This window comes from Mirounga angustirostris, unplaced genomic scaffold (assembly GCF_029215605.1).
Source record: "Mirounga angustirostris isolate CCGP_5_RB_7025 unplaced genomic scaffold, mMirAng1.0.hap1 SCAF_1, whole genome shotgun sequence".
Classification (NCBI taxonomy): domain Eukaryota; kingdom Metazoa; phylum Chordata; class Mammalia; order Carnivora; family Phocidae; genus Mirounga; species Mirounga angustirostris.
This window is the reverse complement of record NW_026991709.1, coordinates 104,899,003-104,912,832: the sequence shown is the minus strand read 5'-3', so window position 1 is coordinate 104,912,832 and position 13,830 is coordinate 104,899,003. Positions and strand designations below refer to the sequence as shown.

The window sequence follows — 13,830 nt, the reverse complement described above, 5'->3', positions numbered from 1 at the left end:
GACATCAGTTACATTGAGTGGGATTTACATGTGATCCAGGTTTGGGTTTGACTTTCTTGCCCACAGGGCCTAAGCCTGAGACACTATTTGAAGGATCACAGAGTATTTGGTGTGCTGACACAAGATCCCACATAACATTGCCTTAGACTACAGAACCACTTTATAGCAAAGGAGATAGAGCCGTGGGCACCTGATCAGGGATGTATTAGTCCTATTACATATGATAACATCTCTTTCCCCTGCCCTGAAACTGCTGGACTAATAGTTCAATGGAGCAGGTCTTCAAAGAAGCAACTCAGCCTAATATCTTATGAGGATGAGGAACAATCCTCTAAAAGGCAATATACATACTAAAACAATGACTATTACATGGTGTTGAATTCCCTATGGGTAGAATACTGAACCACCTGCGAACTCAGTCACTTTGAGCTCCTGTATCAAAAAACCAGAAAAAAAAAAAAAAGAGTCCCATCTTGGCAAAGGTAATTGACCACATCATCAGGAAAAGGTGGGGCTGCTATTAAGTAATGGGAGCATCTCTAGGCATTCCCCTGAGCAATTTTGGTGGTAAATGGACAAGGGAGCCATCACAGTCTGAGAGAGGCATGGAGACCAGGGACTCGGATCCCTCAGGAAAATGCATATGAGTCACCGAACTAGGAAGCAACTTAAATCAGCAGATATGCCAGCTGAAGGTGTAAGAATTAGAATAGGTGGTAGAGGAGAGACACTGTATTAGCTTTCTTGTTGCTGCTCTAACTTATTATCACATGCTAAGCGGCTCAAGAATTTGTGTTGATAAATTTATTTACCTACAGTTCCAGAGGTCAAAAGTTGAAACTTAGTCTCACTGGGCAAAACTCAAGGTGTCAGCAGGGCTGGTTCCTCTGGAGGCTCTGAGGGGAGAATACATTTCCACATCTTTTTAGCTTCTAGAGGTTCCCTGCTTTCCTTGGCTCATGACCTCCATGAGCCTCCATCTTCAAAGTGCATCACTCAAATCTGCGCTTCCGTTAGCCCACCTCCTTCTTCTTCAAAGAAGGCCCTAGACCTTCTTGCTCCCCTATAATTATATTGGGCCCACCCAGATAATATAGGATAATCTCCCCATCTCAAGATCCTTCACTGTATTATATCTGAAAAATCCCTTTTGCTATGAAAAATAAAATTTACAGGTAGATGTCTTTGGGGGGGCATTATCCAGCCTACCACAGAGTACCAACTGCAGCCTTGATAGCAATTGGTATGGTAGAGATGATAGATCCTCTCACTAACCTTCTTGTAAATTTTGTTAGGAAAAGCATTTCAGAGAAGCTGTTTCCATACAGAATGAAATTATTATACAAAGCAGGTAGATCTGAATGGTGAGAGGGGTAGACTGTAGTAGATACTATGGTACATTGCCCATAGACCCCTTTAGGACAAAGGCACTCATTTTCTCAGCTGTCAGTCCAGACCCAAGTCTGCCTGCAGAAACTGTTCTTTGTCAAAGGGAATGGCCCCTCTCAGGGGTTTGTCCCTCCCTTGGAACAGCCATTTTGAAATCTGCTTTCCTGGGAAACCAATTACAACAGAGTTTATATAGATGACTTTGGGAAACATAATAAACCGTGTCTAAACAACAGTTTAACAAAAAATAGCAAAGAGATTTCCATTTGGATGAAATAAGCCTCAGTAAAAGTGGAAGGTGCAACTCAGTGAAAAGTACATGACATACGTAAGTGTCTTGGTTCATGAACACCAAGATTCCAGTTTCCTGCTTAAAAGAGAACAGCTTTGATGGAGAATTCTGACAGGAGCACTCTGGAATGAAGCTGGAGTATACAGAGAGATTAGTGTGTCAGCAAAATTGTTTAACAAAAGGCATATATCCTGATTCTAAGATTTCTAACTAGAAGAGTTAAGCAGCTCTCCATAAGGATAAACCAGTGTCACAATTTTAGTGAACATATTAATATATTTGGCGTAGGTGCATCAGTTACGAATTTTGATATTACTGTGAATCTCTTGTAGATAAGAGTTTCCTATGACATGCCACTTTACTAAGAAGAAAAGATTTTTTAACTTGAAAAAAATTATAAATTTAAATTCCTACATATGACATGAAGAAAAGCATCCTCCAAAAGGGAGGTTTCCTCAAAAAAAGGTTGAAAACCCAAAAGGTTGTTAACTGCTTCCTTCAACAAATGTTTAAAAAGACAAAAGAAATTTAAAAAAAAATTTAATTATGTAATTGAATAGTCTAAAGCTTTTTGGCATGGGATCAGCTTTGCAATTAGGGTTTTCCTGACTCACATTCCACCCTGCTCTTATGAAATATATATGTGCCTACATATGTGTTTATGTTTGAGTTGAACACTGAATCAGTACCTGTGCGTATTAAAATCAGTAACTTCTGAGAACCAGATCTATTTAATATCAAACCCATCAAACTGGGTTTAGAGGTTCATTCTCACAGTAACCTGGTCATTGTTAATTTTTAAGTAACTTACCGTAAAGCGGTAGGGAGGTCAAATTATAAGGGTGGGACAATGAAAAATTGACACATTGTGTTGCTCCAAGTCTAGTTACCAGGATGGGTCACCCCTACCCAGCTACAGACACCACACCTCCACATCAACATCCATAAACCATAAACCAATCAGGCTTCTTTATGCTGTAAACAGTCTTCAGGGGATGACCCGCTGGCTAAAGGTTATGTGGAACCTCTGAAATAAAGTATTTAGTGGTGGGAATGGCATAAGAGTAGAAGTTGGAAGAGAAGAAGGAAAATGTCTTGAGGATCATTTCTCCCTCCCTTCCTTGAGAGAGAGCATATCATAGCAGTTGGGAAATCGGAGGGGGAGACGAACCATGAGAGATATGGACTCTGAGAAACAAACTGAGGATCCTAGAGGGGAGGGGGGTGGGGGGATGGGTTAGCCTGGTGATGGGTATTAAAGAGGGCACATTCTGCATGGAGCACTGGGTGTTATACGCAAACAATGAATCATAGAACACTACATCAAAAACTAATGATGTAATGTATGGTGATTAACATAACAATAAAAAATTAAAAAACAAACAAACTGAGGATTCTAGAGGGGAGGGGGTGGGGGGATGGGCTAGCCTGGTGATGGGTATTAAAGAGGACACGTACTGAATGGAGCACTGGATGTTATACACAAACAACGAATCATGGAACATGGTAATTAACATAACATAATAAAATTAAATTAAATTTAAAAAAGTATAGACTTGAGTCAGACTGCCTGTGCTCAAAGTCATATTCTGCTCTTACCAGCTCTGCAATGTTGAGCAATCACTTATCTCTCTGTACCTCAGTTGCCTAATCCTTAAAATCAGGATATTATTAATATCTATCTCTTACTACTATTGTGAGGATTAAATTAGTTAATGTAGGGAAAGGATTTACAACAGTATCCGGCACATAGTAAGTGCAGATAAATGTTATAACATACAGTGAGTTACAAATATTTCCTTATGTGTACAATTTTTTTTATACATTCATTTCACAACCACTTCATAATGTACAGCACAAAAAGGCCACACACTTACTCTCCTATTGTCACATTCTACATGGCATCCATACTAATAATATATTTATATGTGTATCATTTTTCCTGCTTTCAAGAGCATGCATGTATACATACCGTACTTATTCTACCTTCCTAAGACTCTCCAAGGTGGAGGCACTAACAACACCAGCAGGACCAATGATCCCAGACCTGATACCATCACTGGGGCTCCCAGTAGAGACAAACATACAACTACTCTGAGGGGTGAACACTCAGGTAAAACCATCCAGTACTCACATGAGTGAAACTCTATTTAAACCAAAATCAAAAATCCAAACTTATAAAACATTGGAACGAAGACAATATGAGCACATGTCAGCATGCACAACTTGGGGCATATTAGACCGTCAAAAACCAGATAATGGAATTACTGACCTCAAATTATGTACTTAGATGTTCAAAATGATTCAATGTATCAAGGAAAATTCTTCTTATAAACAAAAACCAAGTCTCTTTTAAGAGGAACAAAAGGTATCAAAAAGAAACAAATGAAACTTCTAGAAATGAAAAACTCAGTGAATGAATGAAATAGTGGATAAGATCCAGCTGAAAAAAAGACTCAGTGGATTGGAATATAGAGCTGAGGAAATGAAAACATAATGTATCTCATAGAGATGGAAAATACAAGAGGTCAAAAGGCATGGAGGATAAATTCAGAGAATATGAAGGATGTGAGGGTAGTGGTTTTGTCTGCTTTGTTTATGATTATATTCCCAATGTCTAGAAGATAATACGTACTCAAAAAAATACTTGTGGGATGCATAAATGAGTGAGTAAATAGAATTTCCAGAAGGAAAAATGAGATGGAAAAGAGTATTTGATATAAGATTTTTTTTTAATTTCCAAAAATGACAAAAACATGAACCTCAATCTCACAAAATGCAATGAGGATTGAGTAAGGATATACAAATAAAACCACATCTGGACACATAATAATGAAACCATAGAATACACCAAAGACAGAGAAAATATTAAAGCATAGAAAAAGTATATTAGGTATAAAGAATGACAAACTGACAGAGGATTTTATAACAGCAATGGTAGGAGTTACTGAGAAATAAAAAGACTTTCCAGCTAGAAATCCATGCCCAGGTAATCATCATTCAAAGTTAAGGGCAAACAAGGATCTTTTCGGAAAAGACAAACATTGAGAGGGTTTATCACTAATAGATCTTCGCTGAAGGGATATTTAATATGTATACTTCAGAAAGTGGAAACTTGGATGCAGAAGAAAAAAGAGAGGAAGACAATGGGGAAAAAGAATAGTGAGGAAAAAATGGGGAAATATTAGGTGCTTGAAACAAACATTGGGTGAATTTTTTTAAACATCAGTAATTTTAAAGAATAGTTTCAAGGGTATTAAGGTGAAATAAAAAGTGCTGCTTAACACTAATATATAAGAGGGGCATGAAAGTATTCCAAGGTCCTGATGGTAATAGGAAAAGAGAGCTATTGAATAACTTTAGACATCATCATAATCCATCAAATGTAAGATGGTGTCAATTATAAATCTTCCATTATGAAGAAAGAGAGAAGACTGCCAATTAAATTGTGGGTTATATCAGGTCTTAAAGAGAATTCTATGCAAGACATAAATTGATAGTTCTGGCTAGCCTCTTATTTCTTTGAAATTTCTTTCATGTCTTCCAAGAGAATTGCCTGTTTTTCCTGCTTTCAGTTGCATTACTTATTGTGGTATAATAGACAGTATTTTACAAATATCTCAGTAACAAAAAAGTACATCCTTTTTTAGGTTCCATAAAGCCCCCAGTTATTATTTTGCAAGAAAACGTGGAATTCCTATCATTCCTGCAATGATGAATATTTTGTTCACTAATATAAAATTTATACTCTTGTGCTTCCTTCTATGCTTTCCTGCATACCCAATAAGTGTCTGTTTCAGTACCACATTATAATCTAGAAGCTTTGGAAGCATTTTAAGTGGACATTTAACCCAATGCTTGGAGTAACAATAATGTACCTAATTCAGTTGGAATGTTAATATGAAAAGCTATGGAAAATTTATGCACATGTAGGCAATAGCAACTTTATTATGCTTAATACCTGGCCAACAGGGATTGTAAGATTGTAATCAATTATAAAATATATACTTGTTTCAGAGTTATAAATAGGTGAAAACTGTCTTGGAATTGATAATATATGGCAACTATATTTGCTAAAATTTTAAAGGTAACTACTAAAAAAATAGAAATAGAATGTAACTTTCAAACCAACAGAGCCAATAGAGGTAGAAAATGAAAGGGTAAAGTTTCACTCAACTAAAAAAATGCAGAAAAGAAGATAAAGAGAAATTTAGAAAATCAGGAAATGTAAAATGGAGAAATATATCCAAATATATAATTTATCATGATAAATATAAATTGACTAAATTTACCAATAAAAGGCAGATTTTCAATTTGAATTATTGAAAAAATCTACTTATATGGTGTTTACAAATTACATTTAAGTCATAAGGACATGAGGAGGTAAAAAATAAAAGGCTAGAAAAAGAGAAAACAGGCAACTACTCCAAAGAAAATAGGCAAAACTTATCAGAATAAAGTTGCACAGTATGTAATAATAAGAGCAAAAGTTCTCCAAGGAATAAATAACAATCCTAAACGTATTAATACATAATAAACACACACACACACACACACACACGAGGAATACTACTCAGCCATAAAGAAGAATGAGATCTTGCCATTTGAGACAACATGGATGGACTAAGTGAAATAAACCAGAGAAAGACAAATACCATATGATTTCACTCACATAGAATCTAAAAAACTAAACAAATGAACACAAACAAACAAAAAAATACTCTTAAGTATTGAGAACCGGTGGTTGCTAGAGAGGAGCTGGGTGGGAGGATGGGTAAAATAAGGGGATTCAAGAGGTACAAACTTCCAGTTATAAAATAAATGTCACAGAGATGAAAAGTGCAACATCGGGAATATAGTTACAGTATTGTGATAACCTTGTATGGTGACAAATGGTGACTTCACTTACTGTAGGGAGCACTGAGTAATGTACAAAATTATTGAATCAATATGTTGTGCACTGAACCTAATGTAACATTGTATGTTAATTATACTTCAATTTTTTAAAAAAGCTCCCAAATTTATAAAGCAATCTTGACAAAATTACAAGGAGAAATCAACAAACCCAAAATTATAGTGGGAAATTTTTAAACACCTCTCTTAGCGTTTGGCTGTCTAAGCAAACACAAATTTATTGAGAATATAGAGAACATAGACAATACAATCAAAAAGAGGTCTTTCATCAACTTACTTAATACCTTATACTCACTAATTCGAGAATACACATTCCTCTCAGACACAAATAAAACATCTAAAGAGTCAGGATAGTGTGGTGGCTTAGAGGTTTCTGATTCCAAATTCTCTGGGCTTGATTCTTGGCCCAATTATTCACTAGCTATATAATCTTGGACAAGTTAGATTATTAATCTCTCTGTGCTACAGTTTCCTTACCTATAAAATGGAGATAATATTATACACTTATCTCAGAAATGTATTGAAAGGACTGAATATATTACCATGTGATAAGCTCTTAGGAAAAGTCCTAGAACATAGTAAGTGCTACATTATTAGTTACACAGATTGGCCATAAACTGTGCAACAAAGCAATTCTCGAGTGCTCCTAAAAGAGTGGAATCATGCCATTCATGTTGTCCAACGACAATGCAGCTCTATTTTAACTTAACAACAGAAAGATTACAAAAATTCTTCAGGAAATTAAAGCACAAACTTCTAAGTCATTATGAGTCAAAGAGGAAATCACAATCAAAATAAGAATTTAGAATTCATAATGAAAATACTGTATCTCAAAAACTTGTGGGATGATGTTAAGCGCTACTTAGCAAGAAATTTAGGGTCTCAAATGCTTATACCAGAAAATAAGAAAGTAAAGCAAACAAACAACAATGACAATAAACAATAAGCTAATCCTATAACTGAGGGGATTAGAAAAAGAATAGAAAACAACCAGAAAAAGATCAAAGAGGAAAACAAGTGAACATTTAAAAAGAAATTAATGAGATAGAATAAAAGACCCTATACAAATGATTAATAAACTAAAACCTTTTAAAAAGACAAAGCTCTGAATATATTGATGAAAAAAATCAGTGAAAAAGAGCACTTAAATACAGATACAGCAGAACACACAAAAAAAATTTTTTAAAGTTTTATGCCAATAAATTTGAAAACTGGGATAAAATATACAATTTCCTAGAAAAGATATTTTACCAAAAGTGACTGAAGCAAGCCCCCCCAATTTTCTTCAAAGAAATGAAATCAGTAATTTAAAAATTGACCAGCACCCCCCCCCCCAAAAAAACTGCATGGTGCCAAGAGGGTTTTACAGTTTTCTATGAAATTAAGGAATAGATTGCCACAATCTTATAAAAGTTTTATAGATAACAGAAATGTGGAAACTTTTCCCAGCTCATTTTATGACCAAGTATATATAACTTGATACCAAAGCCAAGGAAATACAGTGGAAGAAAGGACAATTGTAGGCCAATCTCATGGTTCCAACGCTTCTTTAAAAATATCAAACCAAATCAGGAAATGTACTAAAATTAATGTCAGACTTCACTTTATCCCAGAATATTATAATGGTTTTATATTTTAAAAATTGATTTTTATAATGCACCACATTAACAAGATTAAAAGGGAAAATAGGATTACTTCAAAAGAGCAGAAAAAGCAGTGAATAAAATTAATCAATTCCTAGAAAAACAGGGATAAAAGGGAACAGAGATTTCTCTGTTTTTCTTACTCTTGTATTCCCAGCATCTGGTACAGTATCTGGCATATAGTAAGTGCCTAATAAGTATTGCTGAATAAGTGGGGGAAAACAAGACATTAGGGTTAATAAGAGAGTTGAGTAAATTTACTGGATATATGATCATGATGCAAGTATCATTTCTGTTTTAATCATCTGAAAAAATAATTGGAAAATAATTTTTTAATGGATGCATTTATAATCTCAGCAAAAAAATTCTAAAATACTTATATATTTTTAAAAGGACTTAGGTGAGGGGCGCCTGGGTGGCTCAGTCGTTAAGCGTCTGCCTTCGGCTCAGGTCATGATCCCAGGGTCCTGGGATCGAGCCCTGCATCAGGCTTCCCGCTCGGCAGGAGGTCTGCTTCTCCCTCTCCCACTCCCCCTGCTTGTGTTCCCTCTCTGGCTGTGTCTCTCTCTCTGTCAAATAAATAAATAAAATCTTAAAAAAAAAAAAAGGACTTAGGTGATATATGCAACTGATGAATTACTGACCACTGCATCTGAAACTAATGATGTACTATATGTTGGCTAATTGAATATAAATAAAATAAAAAAGGGGAGAAGGACTTAAGACTTTTAAGATCTTTAGGAAAAAAAAATCGTAAACTTTATTGAAAGATATTTAAGAAAATCTAAGTAAAGATAAGACAGTAACATAAAGATGTTAATTTTCTTCAAATAAATTCATAGATATAATAAAGTTCCTATCAAGATAGTGACAGAATCACTCATCAAAATTGAGAAGCTAATATTTTAAAGAAGTCTGGGGATATTTGTCCTACCAGATATCAGGACTTATTACAGTAAAAGGTATAAGGCAAGCTACATTTGGAATAGGAGACATGCAACATGCATACAGGACAGGGTCTGTACAAGAATATAGAAAACCTCCTTCAGATTAATAAGAAAAGTCTTTTTAAAAACCTCAATGGAACAATGGAAAGAAAAAAAACTTAAATTGTAAACAGGTACTATAATGAAGAGGAAGCCCAAATGACAAATAGCGAATAAACACGAAAAAATGATCTGTTGCCCTTCCCAACCATGAGGGGAGTGCAAATTTAAAGAACAATTAGATACGGTTCACTTAAATTGACAAAAACTTAAAAAATCTGATAACAGCAAGCATTGGTGAAGATGTAAAGCCACTGGGAGCCTCAAGCACGGCTGATGGGAATGTAAGTAGGTACAACTACAGCGGAGAGAAATTTGGTGGCATATCAGAAACCGCAAGTATATAAAACCCCCAAAACATTGTTTCACTCTTAGTTGTCTTTGCTAGAAATACTAGCACATTTGCCGAAAACACTGATTATAAGAATGTTCACTATAACACTGTTTAAGTAGTAAATGGCCATCAAAAGAATGTTCACTTTAACACTGTTAAGTAGTAAATGGCCATCAAAAGAAGAATGGCTAACCAAACTGAGGCATAGTCATTGAGTGGAACACTCCATCCCTCAAAAAAGAAATGAATTGGGACTACCTGTACTATCATAAGCCTCAGAAACATTATATTGAAACTTATGATACCATTTATATAAAATTTTAAAACAAGGACTACAATGCTACAAATAAAGTTTGAGCTATGCGTGTGTAGCAAAGAAATAAAACACTCATGGATAAATACCATAGTCAGGATATTGGTTACTTAGGAAAGGGAGGAAATTTGAAGCAGAGAGAAACATCCAGGTGATTTCAATTCTATCTACTTTTTAAAACTGGGCAATTTGTGTATGCTTAACATTTTTTATTGGTTTTTAAAAAACAGTAAAGAGAACTGGAAGGTGGGTGTATGGGTTAGGCAAAGGGAACGTGGTGGGGAAGGAGGAGTGGGAAAAGAGGATGAGTGGATAGGGATGAAGTAGTCTGGGAGGAGAGCCAAGGTAGTAGAAGAAATGGGTAGGAGATGAAAGTAGTCCAGAAAGGACTTGACATGAAAAGACAAAACTTAAAGGCATTGGGGAACTTGGAGAGAATTTTGAGTGAGCAGTCGCATTTTCAAAGCAAAGCATAAGGACAAACTATCTCCCAGCGGTGTTTTGGACTAACTAGTTGAAAAGAGGGCATGGACTGTAGAATGGAATTTAGGAAGGTTCAGTGATTGTGCGAGTGACTTCAGGGAAAGGATTGAAGACTTGCTTGCTAAATTTTCAGATTCTACAAAGATGGGAATGAGAACTAATATATTGGACAGAATCATAATTTTTAAAAGGTATGAATATCCTGGAATGAGGGCCTGAAGACAAGAATATTATTACACTGGTTTAAAATGTGACACAATACACATACAATTTATTTTTCAAGTTCTCTAATTACAAGTCTTGATTCAAACTGAGGGTTCTGGTACACGGCAGGATAAATGTGGCCAATTGTGTGATGTTACTGTCGAAGAGGAATTTTAGAAACAGAGTATCTGACTATTACCAGCAATTGTTCCAAGCAGTTGGTTTCAGTACTTGGCCTTGATAAATTACAATAATGAATTAGGAAGATTCCAGGGGAAAGAAACCAGAATGTTGAGAATGTAGGCGGTACTTGGGAGCTACAATAGGACGTCCTCCAAGAATATGGAAACAAGATTGCCCTTTGAGGATTAAGTGAAAAAAAATCCCCTCGTATGAGTGGGATTAACCAACTACTGGGCTAACCCAACATGCTGTCTGTACACGCATGACTACAGGTGAGTTAAATATAGGGAGATAGGACTGGCTGTGATTTTAGTAGAGGAGGAAACCTAATCAATGATAGTATCCATTGTCCAGAGAAAGACTGGGTAAATAGACTTGGTGAGGACCGGATGGAAGCACACAAATTCTGACTGACATGAATTATAATTTTCATTGTAAATCGGTAAACCAGCACTCAGTCTTGCATTTGGATAGCATCACTAGGATAGCATTTGTCACGTACTGACAAAATTGAGCTTCCAGACCCAAGTCTGGAAAAGTGAGGTAGTGTAACTTTTCTCTGCCATAGGCTCCTTCTTTGTCATGGAAAAACGTAGGGACACTAGGACACTAAGGATGTGTAGCTGAGAAGAGAGAAGCTAGAGGCGATCCCTGATACCTATCTTCATATGTTTAAAGTTCTTATAGGAATAGAATTATGCTCTTTTGATTGTTGAGGCAATGAACAGACCAAAGAACAATGTATAGAAAATACAAAGAGTAAGATTTCATCTGGCTGAAAGGAGGAGCACACTAACAATTTAAAATTCTGACAGTGCAGCAATGGTCTCTTCGTAGGTTAGGATTGGTCATAAGCAACAGAAAAAGTTTGGATAACTGTAACAAAGGACTATCTCTTTGGAGCACCATCACCATGACAAATAACCCTCTGCTGACTTTTTTCTAGAACTACCAGGAAAGATCTGATTGGCATAGTCAGGTGCCCCCACTTTTTCCCTCTCTGCTCTCCTGGCAAGGACAAGGTAGAAAACTGACTGAAGGCTCCAACGAGGCTTCATGCAATGGCAAGGAGAAATTTATAAAAGGAAAATTGAGGAGTAGGAAAAAAAATATCAGAAACTTACTATGTTCTCATCATTGCAAGAGTAGAAAGAGAGGTCACCTGTTTGTCAGGAATCCTAAAGGAGGGATTTCTGTGCTGGAAAGAAGTTGGAAAAGATGATTTAGAAGATCCCTTCCAGTTCTTTGTTTGTAAAGAGGAATTGAGAAGTAGAATTGATTACTGAGATCCAGGGTCATTAGGAAAGCCCTAATAAGGGAAATATGGGATACAGGTAACAGGGAAGTGAGCCATAGAGTAGACATGGTCGTTCAGTGGACTAATCACTGGCATTGGTCATTTGAATGTCATGGACATTGAAGCTTCATGGAAAGGTTTTGAACAATGGGATACATGCAATAAAATCTTCTTTGGGAAGTTTAATCAGGTAACTGTTAGTACACTGAACTAGAGAACAGTAAGATCAAAGGCAAGAAGATCAAAATTGTTTTGATGGCCTGAGCCAGGGGGATAGCAGCAGGAAGGGAAAAGAAGGAGCCAGTGAAGAGGCATTTCTCAGGCAGTGTCCACAGAACAACAGGGAAAGGAGAGAGTGAGAGAAAAAGGTCAAGAGTAACTCCAGGTTGCAAACCTGGAGATCTAAGAAAGTGATAGTACAGCTGAAAGAAAGATGATAACTTCTAATTCAGATAGATTGAGTTTTGAGATCATGGGTATCAGCTGGGGGCTTGAGGCTGAGGAGAGATCCAAGGCTGAAAACATAGATCTGGGATTCCCTAGTATAGAAGTTGCCCTGGAGGAGGTCATATGAATGGATGATTTTCTATAAAGAACAGAGTATAATGCCAAAGTACAACTATGTGTTTTTAGAAAGAAGTAATCACTAAGAACTAGAATCACTAGAAGCTATTTCAGGAATAATGAAACTTGAACTGGCTTTAAAAGGAATGGAGCGGGAGAAGGAATTCTATATTGAGACATGCTTATAATTAGGATTGAGTAACAAACAGAAAAATGGACTGATCTGCACAATCCCTCTAAAAACGAATTCTTTTTATTCTGCCACCATCTGCTCATGCCCCTGTTACAGGTGGAGAAATAGAAGAAGTGAGAGGTGACTGAAGTTAGCAGGTGAAGACCACAGGAGAACTACTAGCTCTCCAGCCCTGCTGGTCTGGTGGGATGCTGATCAGAGGGCTTAAAAGACAGACGGTGCTCCTGGTGACAAGGGACCTGCCTGCCTTAGTGGTTAAGAGTGGGGATATATAACAGAACTTACCGGTCCTAAAATTCTGAATTTGACATCTGTTAAAATAAGCAATTGATGAAGAAAACTAAAGAAATCACTGACAGTAGTGACCTCTAGTGGATATAGGCTTCAGGGAGCTTATATATATATGTATATATATATATATATATTTTTTTTTCTATTAGATAAGATGAAAATCAGTGGCATATTCAGCCAATTCATTTCCACAAGAGTGTGAAGGATGGGGCTGCTGGAAATAGCACACAAATCCTGCCCGGAAAGTGGCAATGTACCAGGAATACTTTGTGTTTTGAGTCAGACTAAGCTGATTAACATTCTGGGGGAAAAAAAAATGTGGACACATAATTGCTGTCAAAGACATTAGCTGCGAAAAGAGTGTTTGGGCAATGACCTCATTGGCCACAGGGGGGGCATGGTGTGTTCATGGCAGCCAATAAGTGAGCAGGCTGACTGTCTTGGGGAGGAAGCTGCGCTGGATGCTGGTATGCCTTCTAAACATCTCTTCATTAAAAGATGGAAGAAAGCTGTGATCTGTGAAATGTGCACACATTGGTAATTCAGTATTTTATGGCTCAAGTCCCGTCTCTTTCCTGTGCCCGGGGGCGCTGTTTGTGCCAAGTGATAGCAAACGCTATTGAGCTGGGAGGACGCAAGAGATGCCCGGGAGAGTTGGCCTTTGAAATGGAACTAATGTCATGG

General features: G+C 36.6%; 1 protein-coding gene across 1 annotated transcript in view; it reads right to left on the bottom strand.

The window, feature by feature from the left end:
- The window catches only part of VEPH1 (ventricular zone expressed PH domain containing 1), a 224,363-nt gene that overhangs the window by 205,274 nt on the left and 5,259 nt on the right, over positions 1–13,830 (bottom strand). The window lies entirely within an intron of this gene.